The sequence below is a fragment of the Passer montanus genome, unplaced genomic scaffold (genome assembly GCF_014805655.1).
Source record: "Passer montanus isolate IOZ18808 unplaced genomic scaffold, ASM1480565v1 scaffold23, whole genome shotgun sequence".
Lineage (NCBI taxonomy): Eukaryota > Metazoa > Chordata > Aves > Passeriformes > Passeridae > Passer > Passer montanus.
Genome location: NW_024366926.1, coordinates 8,407,580 through 8,426,344, shown reverse-complemented (window position 1 = coordinate 8,426,344; position 18,765 = coordinate 8,407,580). Strand labels below are relative to the sequence as shown.

General features: G+C 36.6%; 1 protein-coding gene across 1 annotated transcript in view; it reads left to right on the top strand.

The window, feature by feature from the left end:
• The window catches only part of DKK2 (dickkopf WNT signaling pathway inhibitor 2), a 111,091-nt gene that overhangs the window by 5,126 nt on the left and 87,200 nt on the right, over positions 1-18,765 (top strand). Inside the window, exon 2 of the mRNA XM_039710709.1 lies at positions 17,873-17,952. The gene's annotated coding sequence lies outside the window, so the exon portion shown is untranslated. The remainder of the gene's footprint in view (positions 1-17,872; positions 17,953-18,765) is intronic.

The window sequence follows — 18,765 nt, the reverse complement described above, 5'->3', positions numbered from 1 at the left end:
ATGCAACAAATAATTTATTAGAGATGGATCTGAAAACCAAAATCTCGTATGTATTCTTAAGTGTTAGAGCTGATATTTGGCTTCTGCTGCTTAAGACCACATCTGGTCAAATGTATTGGAAAAAATTCTTGTAAAGCTAAATTTTATGATTTGTTCAGATTTGTGTTCTGAAATAAATGGCTTCATTTTTGTCAGTTCCAGGCCTGTAGCAGTAACATGTCCTTGAAAAAGGACCGGCTTAGTGTCCATTAATGAGGAGAAACAGGGGGATAAATAAGCAAGTTGTTGGGATTGGGGAGCAGAAACAAGTCATGGCACAAGAAGCTGAAGTCACAGGGCATCACCAGCCTGATTGGGTGAGCTCTAGGAAAGAAGAAAATGGAGACTTTACTGATATTTCAGAATTTATGGTAGAGTAATAAAATTGAGCACAGGACCAAAGTACCAGCAGTATAGCTTGTAACTAAACCTGTTGTCTTGCCTGCTTATGGTTTTAGAGCAGTCCAAATTGTAATTGAGTAGCTTGGGTAAAATATAACATGGTCTTATACCCTCTTTAGACATTAATCTAACTGAGTGCATTCTCTTCAGCTTATCTTGGACACTTTACACCTATTTTTCTTACATTGATATTTTTAAGTAGATTGATTTATTAATTTGTGTTCTACTTATCTGCATGTCTGATGACTAATCACTTCACAAGGAAAATAACACAAGTAGAATCTGGCTTTAGCAATCTACCAAAGTAATGTGTTTCCAAAAGTTTTCACTGTTCATCTAATTCCGCGTCACTGACTTGAATCCAATAGTAGCACGTGTGGTGTTATGAAGGGTAGCTGCTTGAGGTTTTCATTTTACTAAGTTGATTGCATTTATAGTTCTGTAAATTCCACTAGCTGACTGAATAATTTTCTTTTACACATCTTTCCCATAGATGTTCACAATTCTTCTGGTAGGTCAGGGATATGTCAGGCACTTCATCCTTCACAGGGAGTTTAGAAAATTCTCATGTATGATGGTTGTTCTAAATATACAGAATTTGGGGGCACTGGCTTGTCTTGACTGTGGTGTAGTTGCAAAAATTAGTTGCAAACGAAACAGTTATTTCTGGTTTTGAGAGTATGTTAAAACAGTAAGCATGGTTACAAGAGTGATGCCTAAAGGCTCCATACATTTTTTACTCTAGCCCGAATTGGTACATCCTCTGTTAAAGCTCTGGCTCCTGGCAATGTGGATTTTGTGATAAGTGCCATTAGCAGCTGAAGTCAGACATTAAAAATCCTTCACTTTCTTCTAAGCTTTCCCTCAAACTTTTACCAAACCAGCTGTTGCAATAATACACTGTTACTTCCCAGTTAAGCCCAGAACTCTCCATCTACGAATGAAGTTCCACCTACCAACGTAGCAGGGAGAGCAAGTTAGGCTTCATTTTGCTCTTTGTCTACAAGACATTTATTGCATGGTGCTCCAGGACTCTGAAGGGCAGACTTGGCAATACTTCCTTCTGTTTCATCTTTTCTGAACTCAAGAAATATGTTATACTTCCTAGTATGCCCTTCTCCAAATATTTTTGTCAGTTAATAGCAGCTGAGGAACAAGTGGGTCTTCCCTCTTTGTAGTGGATTTCATGTCAGTCACCATTTTCCATTGAATGTTTGTGTTTTCCCCATATCTTTGAACATGCAACTTCAGCTGAATATGCTTTACATAATTTATTAGACTGATTCTTTGTTTAGCTGCCCTGTGGAAAAGGGTCAGCAAACACAATTGTAATGGCTCCTGAGGAATTTCTTTGACAATTGAATAGCTCCAGAGTGGCACAAACCATTCTTTCATCCCCTGAGTCCTCCTACTCTGTGTTTCTAGTGTACAAGGAACACTGTTCCATTACTTCTGGGATTCAGCTATTCTGTATTCCATAGCAGATTTCTGCTTTTAATTAAACATTTGCAGCCTACACATAAAGGAGGATTAATTGACTGTCCTTTACTTTCCATTTACACTTCCTAATGGATGTATATTCAGCATAACAAGCTGACACTATGTTTTTTTCAATTGAATTCCATGACAGAGACCAACAGGAAGAGTGTAGTTGTACCATAGAGTGGTAAAATTCAGTTTCTGAGGAGATGAAGAAAAAAAAAACCATGCAAGAAATATAGGCATGAATGGATTAATTAATGAATCTGATAAAATAGTGAATATTTCCCAGAGAGTTATAACAAGGTGTTGCTGCATTCAATACACATATTAATAGCTTGTGTTAGTTGGTCTGGGAACATCAAGATATCACTGCAGGCAGTTTAGTGTGCAGCTGTTTTAAAATGTAAGTTATATGGTAGAATGTATAAGGGTGAAGTATCATATGGAAAATATTAAAGACCTTTATAGAAACATATGATGCTGTATCATTTAGAATAATTCTTTGAGCTAGTTATCTTGTGGAAAAAATTACTCATGCAAGTAAAAGAAATTAAAATGGAAAGGCTAGAATTGTTTCCTTAGACAAGAGGGGAAAAGCTGCCATAAAACTGTAAAAAAAGGTTTCAGAGAGAGTAGTGCAACAAGGGCACATTCATGACAATTCAAGGAAGCAAATTCAAAACTGATGAAAAGAAATAGCAACAGAATGTGTGGTTAGACTGGAAACTCCACCATAATAAGTCAAGGAAAGCAGGAATTGAGTGAGAGTCAAAAAAGGAATGGAATGTTTTATATAGATGAAAAATTAATTTTCTGAACTGGTTTTAGTAACTGTAAGAGTTCTGTTTGTTCTGTTCCATGTTCCAGAGATTATTTACAATTTTGTATGAAAGAGTAAATGGATGGAAAGATCCTTGGAGCATGAACCTTGACCGGGACACAGCACTGCCATCTGTATGCCCAGTTATGGTTTTTCTTTTTCATGTCAACCTTCTGGATGTGTTCTTTACTAAGCAGAGGTCCAGATTGAAAGGGTGCCTAGATGGCACTCTTTTCCCTATTAGTTCTATTTTAATTGTTTTGACTTTGCTGGGCGATGGGAAGTTTGAATCTCCTCAGTCTAATGAGTGGATTTAAGAAAGATTTCCCTATTTTTTGGTAATTTCTTTAACTTCTTTTCTCCTTTATGTAGGCAGAAAGCATTCCTCTTCTGTAGAAAATATTTTAAATCTGTTAAATCTATCTTCAGCAGGAGTGGACTTCAGGTTTTGTGAATGAAAGGTCTCTCTGCTGTTGGTTCAGATATCTGAGATGAAAAAAGAAACAGGAGACAAAGAAAGAAATCAGAGTGTAAACAGTTCCCAAGTGATTATAGAGTTGAATGATTTCAATAGATGCTTGTTAGGCTTTGTGCAGCACAAACAAGGCAGCATTGAAAAGAATAAAATCTCAATTTACTGTATCTTTCTGACTTTTCCAAGAACATTTATTATTTTTAAAAGCTAGCTTTAAACTGTGTAGATTATAGCTCCTAGATATAAAATGCCTTAAATCAATTGTTTAGTTTAAAACAATGATTTTTTTATGTAATTACCTTCCTCCCTAAGCTAATTGTTTTCTCATGTAAGGAATATTAATTCCTTAATGGCTGGGAATTTGTACTTCAAGCACAATTAAAAATACTGGACACAAATGAAAATAATGGAGAGGAAAAAAAGGAACCAACCATCAAATTAATCAAAAAGCAATGTGAATAAAATAAAAGCTCCATTTGGGATTTTGCACATTTCTGCAGCCTCAGGGCTGCAGTCTACATTTCTGTCAACACTGCTTATGTGAAAAACAGAATTGATATAATGTAATTGCTACAGTAATGTAGCACACAGTTGTGTATGATCACTTAAGATATAAAATGGAAAGCTTAAGATATTTTATTTGGACAGTCCTTGTGCATATGATACACCATTTCTTTTTCATATAGACTTGGGTGTCTCTCTGTGATCACCCAAAGTTACCAGCATGCTGTGAGCCTCTGTCTGGGAATGAGCACATTACAGGTTCATTGAAAGCAGGGTGGGTGAGCATATAACCAACATTTACAATCAGATTTCAGATTTAAATGTTCATCAGCTCAGCAGAAAAACAAGTAGAGAAAAGAAGGCCCATGCCAGAATTTTACTCTTTGGTACAGAATATTCATAAAGTAACACTATCTTTATGATGAGCTTATTATCCAGTTAGTCTTGGATTTCTGTTTAAAATTTAAATGTTAATGAAGAAAGTGGTATGTTCAAAGATGAGAAAAGCAGAGCAATGTTGTTTTTTTAATGTTATTTTTATTTAATCATCTGACTAAAAGCCCTAATTTTTCTTCATATCCCCTAAAAAAAAAAGGGATGTTTTTCACTTTTTTCCCTGTATTCCACCAGGTGTTTCTTCATCTGGTTGGTTTTGGGGGTTTTCTTTGTTTGTTCTGTTTGGTGGTCGGTTTTTTGGAGGGTTGGCTTTTTATATTTCTTGTTTCCTTGTAACTAGCACTTTATATCGCTATATAGAACATGGTACAAAACTTGGCCCATAAAAATAATGCAGATAAAATAATCTCTTTTCAGAAGAGTTATTTAGCAAATTATTCTTATTATGTTTACATTTTTAAAGCAACCAACTGCAACTGGCACCTAAACAGCAAGACTTGGAGCTTGCAAAACTCTAGGTGTAAATTCTGCATCTTAATTGGTGCTCATCTCTCTCTTCTATTTTTAATCCTACTTGATGCTGAGGTTTATGAGGTGTAGTTTACCACTACAATGATACAATTCCCAGTCTTTCCTTCTTCAAATATTCTGTCAACATCAAAAGAACTTGTGGTGGGCTGTATTGTCTTTATCATTCAAAGTGTCTTCCTTTGTCTGCCTTAGGTCCCTTATAACACATTTAATTTGTTTTGCAACTCCATCTCCACTCCTTCATTAATCTTTATAAAAATTGGCTCTGCCCCAAATAGATTTATTGTTCCAGGGAAAAAAAAAAAAGAAAGAAGAAACCCCTATTTTTTTTTTTTTCACTGGGGCTGTCTTTTTCTTCCATAAGAGTGAAAAATAAAAATATCACATTTCTGAAGTTTTGTGTTTTAGGGGAGTTTTTGAAAAGTACAGAACTTTTTCTTTCAGAGTCTCTTTTTCCTAAAATTTACCCCCTGTCATTACTGAAGCACTGTAGAGATATTAAGAATACATGTATGTAGTCAATTACGTTGACATTGAGTACCCAACAGCTGGCAAAAAGAGGCAGATGTGCTACTCCATTTTTTCGGTGGTATCACATCTCTACACCTCCTTAGAATTATGTACATGCTGCTATTTTTGGTCCAGTTCTCTTTCACTAATTTCAGTCACTACTTGTCCAGCTGTAGAGGGATTAGGGAGCCAGTTAAGAATGTTTGTCAGCTATGTTTTATTTTTGCCTGTAGGAAGCACATGTGTCATTCAGCATTGTCAATACATTACCCATATTATTGAAAAATGGCAGGCTCATTATATTTACAATAGGTTGTAAATGCTGGAAATATGTTTTTAATACACAACAGTAATGTATTACATTAGAAATTCATATTTCCTTCCCATGCATCCTTGAGGAGCTGAATGGACACTCTGTACATCAGGATTCATCACCATCCATATTCCAGAGTCCCAGGCAGGCACATGTGTCTGATTTGGCTGTTTCCTAAAGATACATGATGCTGAAGCTGAGTGAGGGGCACATATATCCAGCTGGATGTCACACTGGCATGAGCACAGGTGTGTACCTACCAGCATATACCACTTTCTGCTTGGGTGGATGTTGTGCACTCTACCTGAAAAACATTCTTTGTGTATTTGTCTCCATGCAGTCTGATTTTTCATCCTCATGTAGCTTATTTTGCTTAAACCACATAAAAAATGCTCCCTGTTCCATAACGAAGAAGCTGAAAATGCATAATAGTTCACTTTATCCTAAGTCTTTCAAGAGTTTCATAAGGAGAAGTGTGGTACATTTATTGTAAAATATATGCAAATGTTGCCTTTTTTTTTCAGTTTGCAGTCTGTTTAAGTGCAAGACATGGATTTTTATGCATTTTTTCTTTGGTTGGAAATTGCTGAGGGAACATTTCAAGCAAAAGCTTTGGGATTATAAGTTGTTTCCAAATAATGTATTTAAATTGTCTTTCACTCTTGATTATTTATGAATTGTTGTTAATTCATGCCTGCATGGATAAAACTTTCAAAATCTTTGAGGAGGAAATCAATGGCATTTCTCAAGGGTGTGTAACCATTTTGGGGCTGAACTTTCCCACATATGGGTATATATGATTTTGATAACTTTACAGAATCTGTGTGTATCTAGTGCATTCTGATTGACTTCATGGAGTTATAAGACTTTAATCTTTTAAAAATCTCTTTTGAATGTGTTTCTGATGCTGCTGACCAGGGCTTAACCACATTCCCTGCAGACCAGGGATACCTTGTAGAAGTTGGTTGTTGAGATGGAAATAGCTTGTGACAATGGGCTGAGAAAGCCAAGGCTTTTTTGCTTCCTATCTGCAGGCAGGAGTTTTGAAGTAGTGGAAAATTAATAAAGGCAGAACAAAGAAGCCAGATGTTGTGAGAGGGACCAGAGGAGAGTCAAAAAATACTTTCAGCAGAATGAGAGAAGATATATGCTTACAGGAGAGGAGGTGGTTTTGTTGACCAAGGTCAAAGACAGTGAGCTAAAGTGGGTTGAACTCTCTCGTTCTGAGAACTAATTTGAAATATTTGGGATGGTTTCATATCATTGGTGAACTTTCTCAAACATATTGAAACATAGTGAGTTAAGACAAATGGTGTTTTAATCCTGTGTGGAGCCACTTTGAATATCTGGCTGTGTGTGCAGTACCCTCCAAAAAAGTAAACGGCACAGAGGAGAATAATGCAGATTCTCCTTCAGGCATAGAGTCATAGAAAAATGTTAGCTTAAATGTTAGCTCAGGTGAGATCTCAGGAGAGAGTCTATGGCCCAGAAATGTTTATAATTTCATAACTACCAGAGTTTGGTGAGTTGTGTGCAACATGGTGATTGGCCTAATGTCACAGAGGTTGTAACACTGTCAGTTCTACATCACCTTTTATCCAAAAATGTTTAAACACAGCAAGGGACCAAGACAATGTGACTAAGATCTTTCACCTCTAGCCCAAGCTGACAACAAGTCTAGAACAGTGGAGAAGATTTTTTTTTAAACTATTGTCCACTTGAGCCTGTCAATTTAAGCTGCTTCATCACTGAATAGAGCATAAATATTAGATAATTCATTAGGGAAAACAATGCAGTTTTGGAACTGCAAGTCTATAACATTTATTATAGTTGCCATGGATCTTGCAAGACATTTTACTTTGACATATTAAACTACTACTATCAAAGTAATCCATGTCTATTGATCAAACCTTTCCATTAGGTGAAAAGCATTTGCTTGTATAATTAACTTGTGCCTGAGTAATTTGTTTTTTTAGAAATCACCAAAATAAGATAGCTTTGGGAACTTCTGAGATTAACCCAGTAAAGGTTTGTGAAATAATAGCAGCTGAGAGACTGATAAATGAAGATAAAAAGACTGATGCAGTGGAATGACTTTACCATCTCTCAGGTATAATCTCTGGTGTATTTAGCAAGTAAATAAATCTGGACTAAATCATTCCCTGATAAAGCAGTAGTTTCTGTGGGACTCCTGTGTGTTTATACAGATTGTAACATGAAAAGAATTTTTGCCAGCTGATGTTAATATATTGAATTGTGGGAATTAATTAATGTATTGAACTCTGTGAATGCTCTACTTTTTACATGTGTTTTAAGAAATTGAATGGTTTTCTCATGCACCTTGCAGAAAATGGAAATTCTTCTTTCAGGCATTTATTTTGGCTTTGATATGAAAAGGAAAAGAGTTTTCAAACAACCATTCATCTTTTTATGTAATTTGCTCTATATGCTATGTGACACATTTCTTTAGTGTGAGGATACATTTTTTATTATAGTCTGCACTGTTTAATATTATAACCACTCTAAAAAACTCTGTATCTTAAAAGAAACTTGGAAAAATAATTGAGTTTGACAATAATAATTTGAAATCTCCTTTTTCCTACAAAAGAAATTTCTTGATATAGATAGGACAGGAGCAGTGAAAAGTTCTTATCACCTTATTGTTTCCTACACAGTAATGCATTTCCATTTTTTATGACCAACAAGCACTGAACACAAGGGCAAATGCACAGTAGAAACAGACAAATCTATTCAAACAGCTGGGAAAGCCAGATTTCTTAGAAAAAGAATTATTTCTTTCCTCCCTTTTAAGCAAGGAGTCTGGATGTTTTTAAAAAATCAAGGGACTTTGCATCCTTAAGAAGAACTGCAAATCTGTATAGCTTTTTTTTTCTTTTTTTTTAATTTTAATGATATTTGCTAGTAGTATCAGCCTCCCAGAAACCAAGCTCTCACTTTTTAGTCTCATGTCCCTTCCAGGCCCCTGGTCACATACAGCCTACTGTACATTGCATTATGGGGTCAGATGCAGATGTTTCTACAACATGCCATAAAACTGTGAATTGTTGAAAGTACTAATTTCTAAAAATTTCTTATCAATGGGGTGAGGAGAAACTCCAAGGTCAGTATTTTGTACTTTTCCAAAATGATTGCAAGCAAGAGAGCTGCAATTCAAATAGCATTCAGTGGACTTGGAATGTAACCTTGAGATGTTTCAATGCAAATCCTGTTGCTTATTCAGAAAAATTGTTCTTTTAAACACAGAGTTATTCTCATTTTCTTTCTCTAGGGAGCTAGACAACAAACTGTGAGGATAGAGAACTGAGTCTGTGATACACAAGGATTTTGTGTTTAGAAATTACTGTGGTGCCAGGGAAAGGCTCCAAAATCTCTCTGTAGCCTTCAGCAGCCGCCACCTCTTTCAGCTTCCTTTGGAAACTTGAGCTGTGAGAGACAGAGAAATCATTTAGGCTCCAGATCCTTTCAAATACTCATCTTCTGTCTGTCGAGTTCCTCTTGTAACAAAGTTGAAGAAAATAATCTGTGAAACTTGCAAGTGAAGGATGACACCATATTCTTAAAGCAATAAAAGCAGGAGTGTGAAACATTTACACCGTGAACACAAACGGCAGCAATTGTATTAACAAGAATAGAATATGTAAGGAGTTTTATAGTTTTGCTTTATGACATGGGATAAAGGCAGCAACAGCAATGTGTGAGCTCAGGATTTACCAGTGTAGCAGTCTGAGATATATCTCAAATTGTTGCCTGGCTTGTTGGTTGGGAATAACGCCCTGCTCCTGGCTCTGCAGCTGTAAGAACAGATGGCTTGTGCATGGAATGGAGTCTGATCTCCAATGCAGCGTGGATTTCCTCTCAGCCCATTTCATCTAGGTTTTTGGGTCCCCCAGCCATGCACAGGGAAGTTAACCTTGAGACAACCATGGCTCTGAGAGACAAGATAGGCTTGTTCTGAATGGAAAGGGCTGTGTACACCGAGCTCCAGCCAATCTCCTAAGCCATTCAATCACTAATGTCATTAATGAAAGACTCCTGGAAATGATTGCTAATTTTTGGAAGTTAATAGGAGATAGAGCTGTAACGTGTGACTTTATAAGATGAAGAATGTTATAGGACTTTTTTCTGTTAACCCCATGTTGTCTGCAGTTAATTGCATGACAACTTTTAAACTTGTGGCTATTATGCTAGCAATGGAAAATCCCATCTACCATTCCTGTTGGGCTAATGACAGATATACCAGTTTGTGCTTTTTAAAGAATCCACCACTGTGATATGTGATGTGTTATCAATATTATTTTAGTGTATGTTTATTTACCAGTAATATAAGAAACAAGCTGACAACAGAACAGTTATTGTTTTACTGATGATGACAGAATCTCCTATATAGGAGAAATTTATGCAAATGGTGTCATAATTTTTTTGTTTATACTGAAACTGATGTATGTGCAATACAGAAAATTTCTTTCCTTCTGTTCCATGAAAAATAATTAATATTATAAGAAATTCTGCTGCTTGGAGCTTGTAATAAGTACATTTATTTTCCTATCTTACTTGGTAATTCTTGTATCAATGAAATTATGGTGAAGTCATATTTCTCACTGTTTTCCTACTAGCCAAGAATTTGGGTAAAATGTTTTCTAAAAAATGCCGGCCTACTTTTGAAAATACTTTTATATGAAATATTGGTCTTTTGGTTTAGGATCTGTAGCTGATAGGTTCTATATTGAACTGATGGCTTCAACTGATCCTTGCTAGAAATTTCTGGAAAGAAAATGACTTAAGTTAATGCCCTCAACTAGTATAAAAATGGTATGAATTCAGATACACTCTGTGTATTTTTGTTTATATTCACCTTTAAATCATGTTTGAATATGTGATAGAAGAAAGGAAATGAGAGGAGAAGAGGGAAACAAACCATCACTTCTCTAATTCTCTGGGCTCATGAGTCTTAGGTAAAAGTGAAAAGGAAAGATATTCATAACAGAGAATCTGATTAAAAGGTCTGGTTTAGATTGCAGTGTAAGCAGGAAATGATGAATCTTGGCAGAGTCTCAACTGTGAAACAAAGCAGTGAAGAAAGCTGATGCTGATGCTTTGGATAGACAGGAGAAAAAGAGGACTCAGAAAATAGGAAATTACAGACATATTTCATTTTGGCAGAGCCAGAGAAATTGGTTATTATTACCACCATTGTATGAACAGTTACTTATTATCTGTCCTGAAGGGAAACAGGGGCAGGTTAATTCTCTAACCAATAGAAAATAAAACCAGTGACTTGGGGATTGAGTGCTAGCATAAAATATGGCCAAACTGCTTTTTCTCTTTCTGGAGAAACATAATTTTGAGAGGAAAATGACGGACTTGTAATTAGCAGTAGGAATCTCGGCATGGGCATTGGGGTCACAGTAGACAAGTTCAGCAGTTGATATGCCTAATCCTAGTCAAGCCTCATCCTTAACATCAAAAGGACACTCAGTGAAATATATGCTTTTAAATTTATTAATGGTTAATTAATTTCTTTTGTTCTTCCAGCTTAAAAAAAGAGGTAGTATGCTGATTATTCTTTAAATTATTATAGAGTATTCCAGTAGAGTAAAGAAATTCTAAACTTTCTCAAAAGAGAGAAAAAACAGTGACTTCCCAAATAATCAGGCCAGCTTGTTTGCTTACTAAAACCAAAGGAAGAACTGCAAACAGTGGGAAATGACAGAGTTGTAATACTCTAAGAGTGTTTCTGTTCTTCTGTTATCACACAGAAAGATTTGAACTGTATATATTCAAAATTACCTGATGAAATATGTTGGGAACCTGGTTTTAAAACAGCAAGCTCCTTGCCTAATGATTTTATGCAAAATGAGGTGCACTTGAAATGCACCTGGAAATATAACTGTAAAATATTTATTCCTTATCTTGATGTTTCCTACTGATAAAGCTCTCTTTGTTTTTTGAATGTGATCTTCTCTGAAGTTCTTTCAATATTTACTGAATGAGTGTGGCTTACTAATAGTGAGTTTACACCCTTTGGGCAACAATTTTAGTGCTCTTTGATATATTTGAACTAAAATTGCCTTACTTTATATAGGAGAGAGTATTTTCAGTGAAGTACGTTATGTCCAGGAGCTATGATTTCCTTCCTGCTTGCCAGAGATGACATTTGTTGACATCTTCACTTTGTGGAAACCACAACCTTTCATCTTTCTGTGAAACATGAGGATGAATGGTTCTACTGTATTGTGCAGCAGTGCTGGATTGGGATAAATCTCTGAAATGTATGGAACTCCTGTTTTTTGTTTTCTTGATGAACTGTGTTTTTGAGCTTATATAAGCAGTGTATTAAATAGCTCCTGCAGTCTTGGAAAATGCAGGTACAATAAGCGAGGTTTCAAAGGAATTGTAAATGTGACAGAAAGCAGCATTGTTGCTGACTGTCACATAGGAATTTTCATAGAAATCCATAAACATTGTGTGTGTGTGCAATGGAAAAGAAGCTTAAAATATGTGCTGGAAATTTAAAAGCAGAGAAATTGGGATTTTTGATGCATGTGAGATGAAGATAGAATGGTTGGTTAAGTCCCATATTCATCAGTGGTCTCTCAAGTATTAAATATTAATCTGTTGCCCTAGGTGCCTTGTAGATCTGCAGAACAGACCTGAGCTGTACTTCCTGGTGCATCTTCAGTAGTGTCAGTATCACAAATGGCCAAAATATTTTCAGCAACAGAGGTATCAATTTATCATTTCTCCTTGATCATACTTGATGGAGAATTTCCTTGTTGAAAATAGAGAAAATTTCTGCTTGTGTATTGGCCTTTTCTTCCATCTCTGTGCTGGCCAGTGGGACTCCCCTAAAGGGAAAAGTTGCCTCTGTCTAGTCCAAAGAGCTCTTTGTGGCTGACCCATCACCTTTTTATCTCTCTCAGTCCCCACCCAATGCTCATACACATCAGGGATGTTTCTTGTAGTTGCAAAATAAGTCTGGTAGGATTTAATGAGGTATTTGACTTTTTTCTTCTTCTGAAATGCTTCTGCCTGTTTCTGAACAGTTAATATATAGAAAATCAATTTGCTAAGACTTAGGGAGTTTATAATCCTTGGGAAGATTTCTGCTCTGGTTGGTTGAAATCATTGGATTGGTGCAATCATAGGAGGAGTTTTAGAGGGTCTACCCTTGAACATGATGATACTTGGGAGCAATTAATCAATTTATTCCCACTATTATCTTAATGGCATTGGCTTGCTCTCTGTTACAACAGTATTTGACTGGCTCTTTTAAAAAAAAAAGTCTTAAATTCAAATGAAACCATGCCAGCTCTTTATGAGTCTCTCTGAGGGTTTATGGCTTTATGTAGAACCCTTAAACTAGGTCTTTGAGGAGCAGCTGCATTTGCCACACTTAGAAATCATTCCTAATAGTTTCCCTACTTATGCCAAGCTAAAATAAAACACCTCTGGTACTCCTTCTGAAACTTTCCACTCCAGATAAGGCCAATGAGTATTTTTGGAAATGTTTCTTAGAAAGGTTGGTATAATTAGGCTTGCTTTCTTTTTCCCTGTCTGTTTATTTATATGGCAAAAGACACTTTTTTTGCATTGATCTGAAGGGGCAATATTCCATCTGGCCTTAGACTCAGCATTCACCCCTTTCCTCAGTCTGGGCTTGGGAAACTGTCTCGTAATGTATGTGAAAATTTAACCTAATTAATCTCTCTGCTTATAAATAGCTACTTTTGAAGTACTGGTTTGTAGTGCATGTACTTGTATAGGCAGTTTCCTGCTTAAGAAACAGATTCATCACCAGCCCTCCTTTTGCTAACTCCTGTTGTTTGTGATAATGTTAAATATTATTATTATAAATGGCTGATACCAGATTTTTCTTTCCCTCAAAACGGTGAAAAAATAGAGAAATTGATGATCAGACATTGTTTACTCTTAGTGCTCTTGGTCTTCTGCATGCCTGGCAGTATTCTGTGCTCTGTACATTTTCACTCAGCATTTGTAATTTGCACTGTTCTATCAAACTCCCTCATTTTCTTCTATGAAACTTTTTGATAGGAGAGACTAAATTACTGGAATAGTGAGCAGTATAGTGTTACAACAATGTTGCTGAAATGGTAGATTGGAGCTTGACAGAAGTCAGTGCATGTCTCATGTAGCTTTGATCACTCTAAAATTCTGTTACATTTTTGGAAATGTGGCTGACCAATCAGTTGTTTTCTCCACACTCAGACAAAGAAAAGGAAAGCTAATGAGAAGTCGAGGCTGAACAGTAGAGGAAATAATAATGAAGTAGTAAAGGACTCTGAACCAAACTTAAAAGTTGCCTAAACTCAAGGTTCTAGGCAAAAGGATCTTTTGAAGTGGTATTTTGGGTAGTAAATGATAAATACTTGCCATATTTCAGTTTTCCTGGAAAATGTATGGAAAAATGTATGGAAGGAGGCAGTTGACCATATTTTGGATCCAAGTAACTGCTTTTCCACATATGTTTAATCCCAGCAATTTGGAATAATTGCACTTGGTATGAGATGCAAAGGAAATTCAGACCTTTGATTTGATGCCTTCATATGAGTAGAAGTGTCTAATGTTGCACAAGTCTGAGTAGTTTGGATAAAGGGTCTAATCTGTGACATCTGAGATTGAATCCCACATTTTTGGCAGACATTGGAAAGTTCTCCAACTAAATACCTAGGTATATTTGACTTGCCCCAGGCAATGCAGAGCCACATCAGACTCTAATTTTTCTGTCCCTTTCTGCAATTGTAAGAATTTCTCACTGTCATTTTCTCCCCCTTGTTACCTGCACTGTTTTCTCCTCTCCTCCCTTCCTCCAGCTTCTCATTCTTGCCCTGCTCACGCTCACCAGAATGCACTGCAATGGGAGCTGGAGGTGTGAGACTGACCAGTTCAGCAGCAGTGGAGAGCAGAAACAGCTGGCAAGGCTTGATAGATCTGTTGCCTTCACTTTGCAGAACAAAGCATTACTACAATGAATAGTGCAAGCATTGGGCTTGTTTTGCTGCAATCTCGCTGCCTCTGCTGAGCAGTAGGTTCTTAAAAAGCTGAATTCCACTTCTATTATTCCAGGTCTGTCTTTAGTTATCTTATATGGCAACATATCCTTCTTACACATTAGTATTACCTGGTTTATGCTGAGAGAGAATTAATAATACCATGACTTACTTGTATTCTTTGAAGTGGCATAACTAAAAAAATAATTAAACAACCAATGACTGATTTTTGTTAGCATTTAGGGTTGAAGTCATGCTCAAGATCTGTAAATCTTACTGGGCTAAGTCTCTTTGACTTATTTACCTTTGTAGTTGTGGCTTTGTTCTCTTCTTTGGTGAACTATTTTCCACATTGTGCGCTTCCTAGTCTTGGCACATGCATCAATTTGGAGAAGATACTCTCTGTTATGATTACAGCAGCTGCTCTGCAGATACCTGTTTGTCCTGGCCAAAGCAAAATCACCAGCCATGAGTGAGCAGCTTCAGGTCTGGTTGTTTTATGGACAACATGAAGATCTTTCACATTCATTGGTCATACAAGTGATTGATAGACCTCATTATTTTAAAAGAACTATTGTACTGTAATGTTTCCAGATGTTTTCCAATAGAAGCTGTGTTATTACTATAGGGAAGTATCAATCAGTAAATAACCCATGTCACTCGTTGCCCTTCTATGCAATCACAGTGTTCTGATCTTGTGGTTTGGCTTCATTTACAAAGGACTCATCAATTCAAATGGATTATTGTTCTGTGTGTTGCACTGCAGAGGGACAGCCCGAGTGCAGGATGTGATCAACCTACTATGAACTAAGTGCAATCAACTGTGATCAATACTCAAGTGTAAAGTCAACAAGCAAAGCTGAAATGCTGCAAAAATATTATTTTAAATGAACTGGTAGAGGAATTTGGCCATCTGTTATCCAACCTTTGCTCCACTGTTGTGCTGGAAAGCGCTCTGCTCTTCTTTTCATGAAACGACTGTGATGGTTGCAACTGGAGAATACAAATTTGTTTGCAGCAGTCTGTCTTATTTACTAACACTGCCTTCAAAACTGTGATAGTAATTGTAGTGTAAGAGCCAGACAGTTCTGATGTCAGTCAGGAAAAAGCATAGATTCATTGATTCTCTGTGTGAGAACCAGAGGCTTGGAGGGGTTTTACTCTCTGTGGCCTTCCCAAATTAATATAGACTTCAAGGTTGCAATTAACTGAAATAAAATCAAGAACGGGAATTTTGTTCAAGAGCATGTGAAAATCTATAAAACCATACCTCTAAACACTGTACTTTCATATAAATGTAATATCAAACCTAAATGAGTTTGTTCAAATTAATTCAAAACAAGGATTAGGAACCCTTGCAATTTCGATGCTAAATTCTGTGATGTTTAGTAATACTGGTTTTTAACCCTCAGTCTTTAGAGCTGTTTTTTTTTTTAACATAAGTCAAGATATGTTGAAGGAAAGGTTCTGTCTCTGGCATAAATAAAAAGTGATATTTGCATTTTCCAGTTATCTTGGGGTTCAGATCCAAAGAAGAAGAAGAAAATAAATTAAATGCGCTATGGTGAAAAAATCAGATTCATTTTAGCAGTCACACCATTCAGAAGGATCCGGTCCAGGAATTTGCAGCACTTGGAATGTTCTGCTCATAGAAATTGCTTGCAGGAGGGGGATCTGCAAGGCCTCACAGAGGTTACTTATGAAGCTGTTTCCAGGTCTCCTCTGTTCTGATGGTTCAGTGCCAGTTCCAATAGTTCCCACCCTCTACAAGCAGCCATGAGGCCTGAGTAACCATTGCTGGTAATATCTGCATTTTCTGTCATGGGCTTTGCAGTCTTCATTCACCACCTGACTGTGCTGGTGATTTGCTCAGACTTCAGTTACTCTCCCTGAGAAGGAGAGAGGATAGAGGGTAAAAGAAGTGTGTCCATTCAGTAGCTCTTGAGAAGCAAGTATTGATTTGTCATGAGGCAAAGTGCCTTGACAGAAACTTTGGATGTGTTCTGCATCTGGATTGTGGGTTGCACTGCTTTAGCACCAATGCATCACTGTTGGAGAAGGATATCCCTCCCAAAACAGTACTTGATAACTAATAATACTTGTTGTAAATGAGATTTTTTGAATATATAGAATTTTTTTGTTACTACTGGGGTCTCTAACCCAAGCAATCTATTGCTGCAATTGCTGAATTATTTCTGGCACCAGTTGCAGGTTCCTGCATGTGCTAAGTCCTCATAACTAATGTCCCCTTGATTCACTCAGTGACAAAATTACTCTTCTGTCTTGTCAGTCCTTGACCAACTTTTGTTAGCCTGTCATTGCACTTGCCTATCAAATTCAGCTTTTGTTGCACGAAGTTTTCACAGAGGTATGTGAAATTTTGTGGTATATGCCAGGGATGGTGAGTTTATGTGTGAGTATGTGGGTATTTGGACTAAATAAAATATTAATGAGTGAAATTTGGGGTCTTCTTCATTGCTTTTTACTATTTACCTGAAATGTGATCAGCTTCTTGTGTGTAGGGAAATGAGTGGGACAAGAACAATGTGGCTCACAACTGAACTGAACTGAAATGGATGAGGTGATCTTACCTGTAAGATGTCTGCATCATAAAAACATCTGGAATGCTTGTTTTTCTGGATGTGACTAACTTTAGGAAAATGGAAAAATGTTATGAAGGCTGAACTCCATAAGAAGAATTTTCATTAACAGTAATCCCTGAGCAAATATTTGTATATGGACACAAACTACTTGAAACTCCATATAAACATTCCTTTTCATTAGACCTTTTCCTTTCCATATTTCCTTTGAACTTTCTTAATAAGTTTAGAATTTTGTTTCCTCTGAGCCAACTGGGGCCAAATGCTGATTTCATTTACACTGGTTTACTAATATTACTTTGAAAAAACGGGTGCCTTATGTTTCTTTTGCAAGAAGCATTTTCCTATGGTGCTTCACTACTTCCAAAGTGGCTGAATACATACACACCAGCAGCCCAATTAACTATTCAAATATGCCAAAACTTGATGTTTTAACTTCGCAGAAAAAGTCTGGGGTATTTCTCAGAAATAATATTGATTTTAAAAGTGTTTTTATTTTACCTAAGCTGCTTTGTATTCTGTAAGGATTCTCTTTTCTACAGCCTAGCAGTGAGTTATCAGACTTTATTTGCCTCTTGGGAAGGCTTTTTCTGGCTTTTGAATATGCTCCATAGTTCTTTTTTTTGGAAAGCGAGGAATTTTAACTGTTCTACCACTAGAACAGTTCTACTACCTCTATGGTTCTGTCCCTGGTTTTCTATATTAACTTTTGTATTCCCATCTTGTCACAATCTCTTTGGTCCTTGACAGTGGCGATATCTTTTCTTTCAGGCACGCTGACCTCTCTCGCTCCCTTTGAAGCACTTAAGATCATATCCAAGAGCTGCATTCCAGCTGTGGCGCCTTCTGAGGTACTGAATATATTAAGATAAAAAGAAATAAGCTCAGCTATATTAATAAGAAGCTGAAATGTTTATGCAGGCATGAGCTTTGAGAAATTAGATACTCAAAAATAAGATTTTAATAGGAAGGATGAAGTAACTGAACTGAAATTATGAAGAAAGATGCTCCTTTTTCAACATGTTCTGGTCCAGTCAGTGGTCATATAAAATTTATTACTGTTGTAACTATTCAATATCTAAGTGCAAAATACTTTTCTTAGAGGACATAACATGAAAAATTTGCAAATTCTCTAGAAGTCCTTTGACTTGTTTTTTAAGCTTAGTGAGGCAGTTGTAACTTGCCTCTGTTCTTGTATCTCTTGTGCCTTATGCTTCGTAACAATATATAAACCCATGTGGGGGTAATTTACATAATGATAAAACAAATTCAAGAGGATTTCTTTTTCCAATTTGATCATTGCAAAGTCTGTACTCTGCTCAGAATCATAGCTGACTTCAAAGTTGATAGGTGCAGGAGACCAAGAGGAAGAAAAAATGAGGAAGGGTTAAATGAGATGGCAAATCCAATTTTAGGGTCCCCAGTATAGGCTCAAATAAGTAGTTGGGAGGCATTATAATGGATCAAACTGACCCAGAATAGTTCTACTAGTTGAAACGTGCTTGGAGAGGGTAACTTTGCCCTGGTGTGTTTAATTTCCTGGCAGAATAGGAGAGATCACAGGTTCTTTGGGCCTGTTATTGCTGACTTGTGTGTTCAAAGAGAGCTCGAGACTGAAAACTGCCTGTGGCTCCATTTTTTTTCTGTGACATCCTGGATGGCTA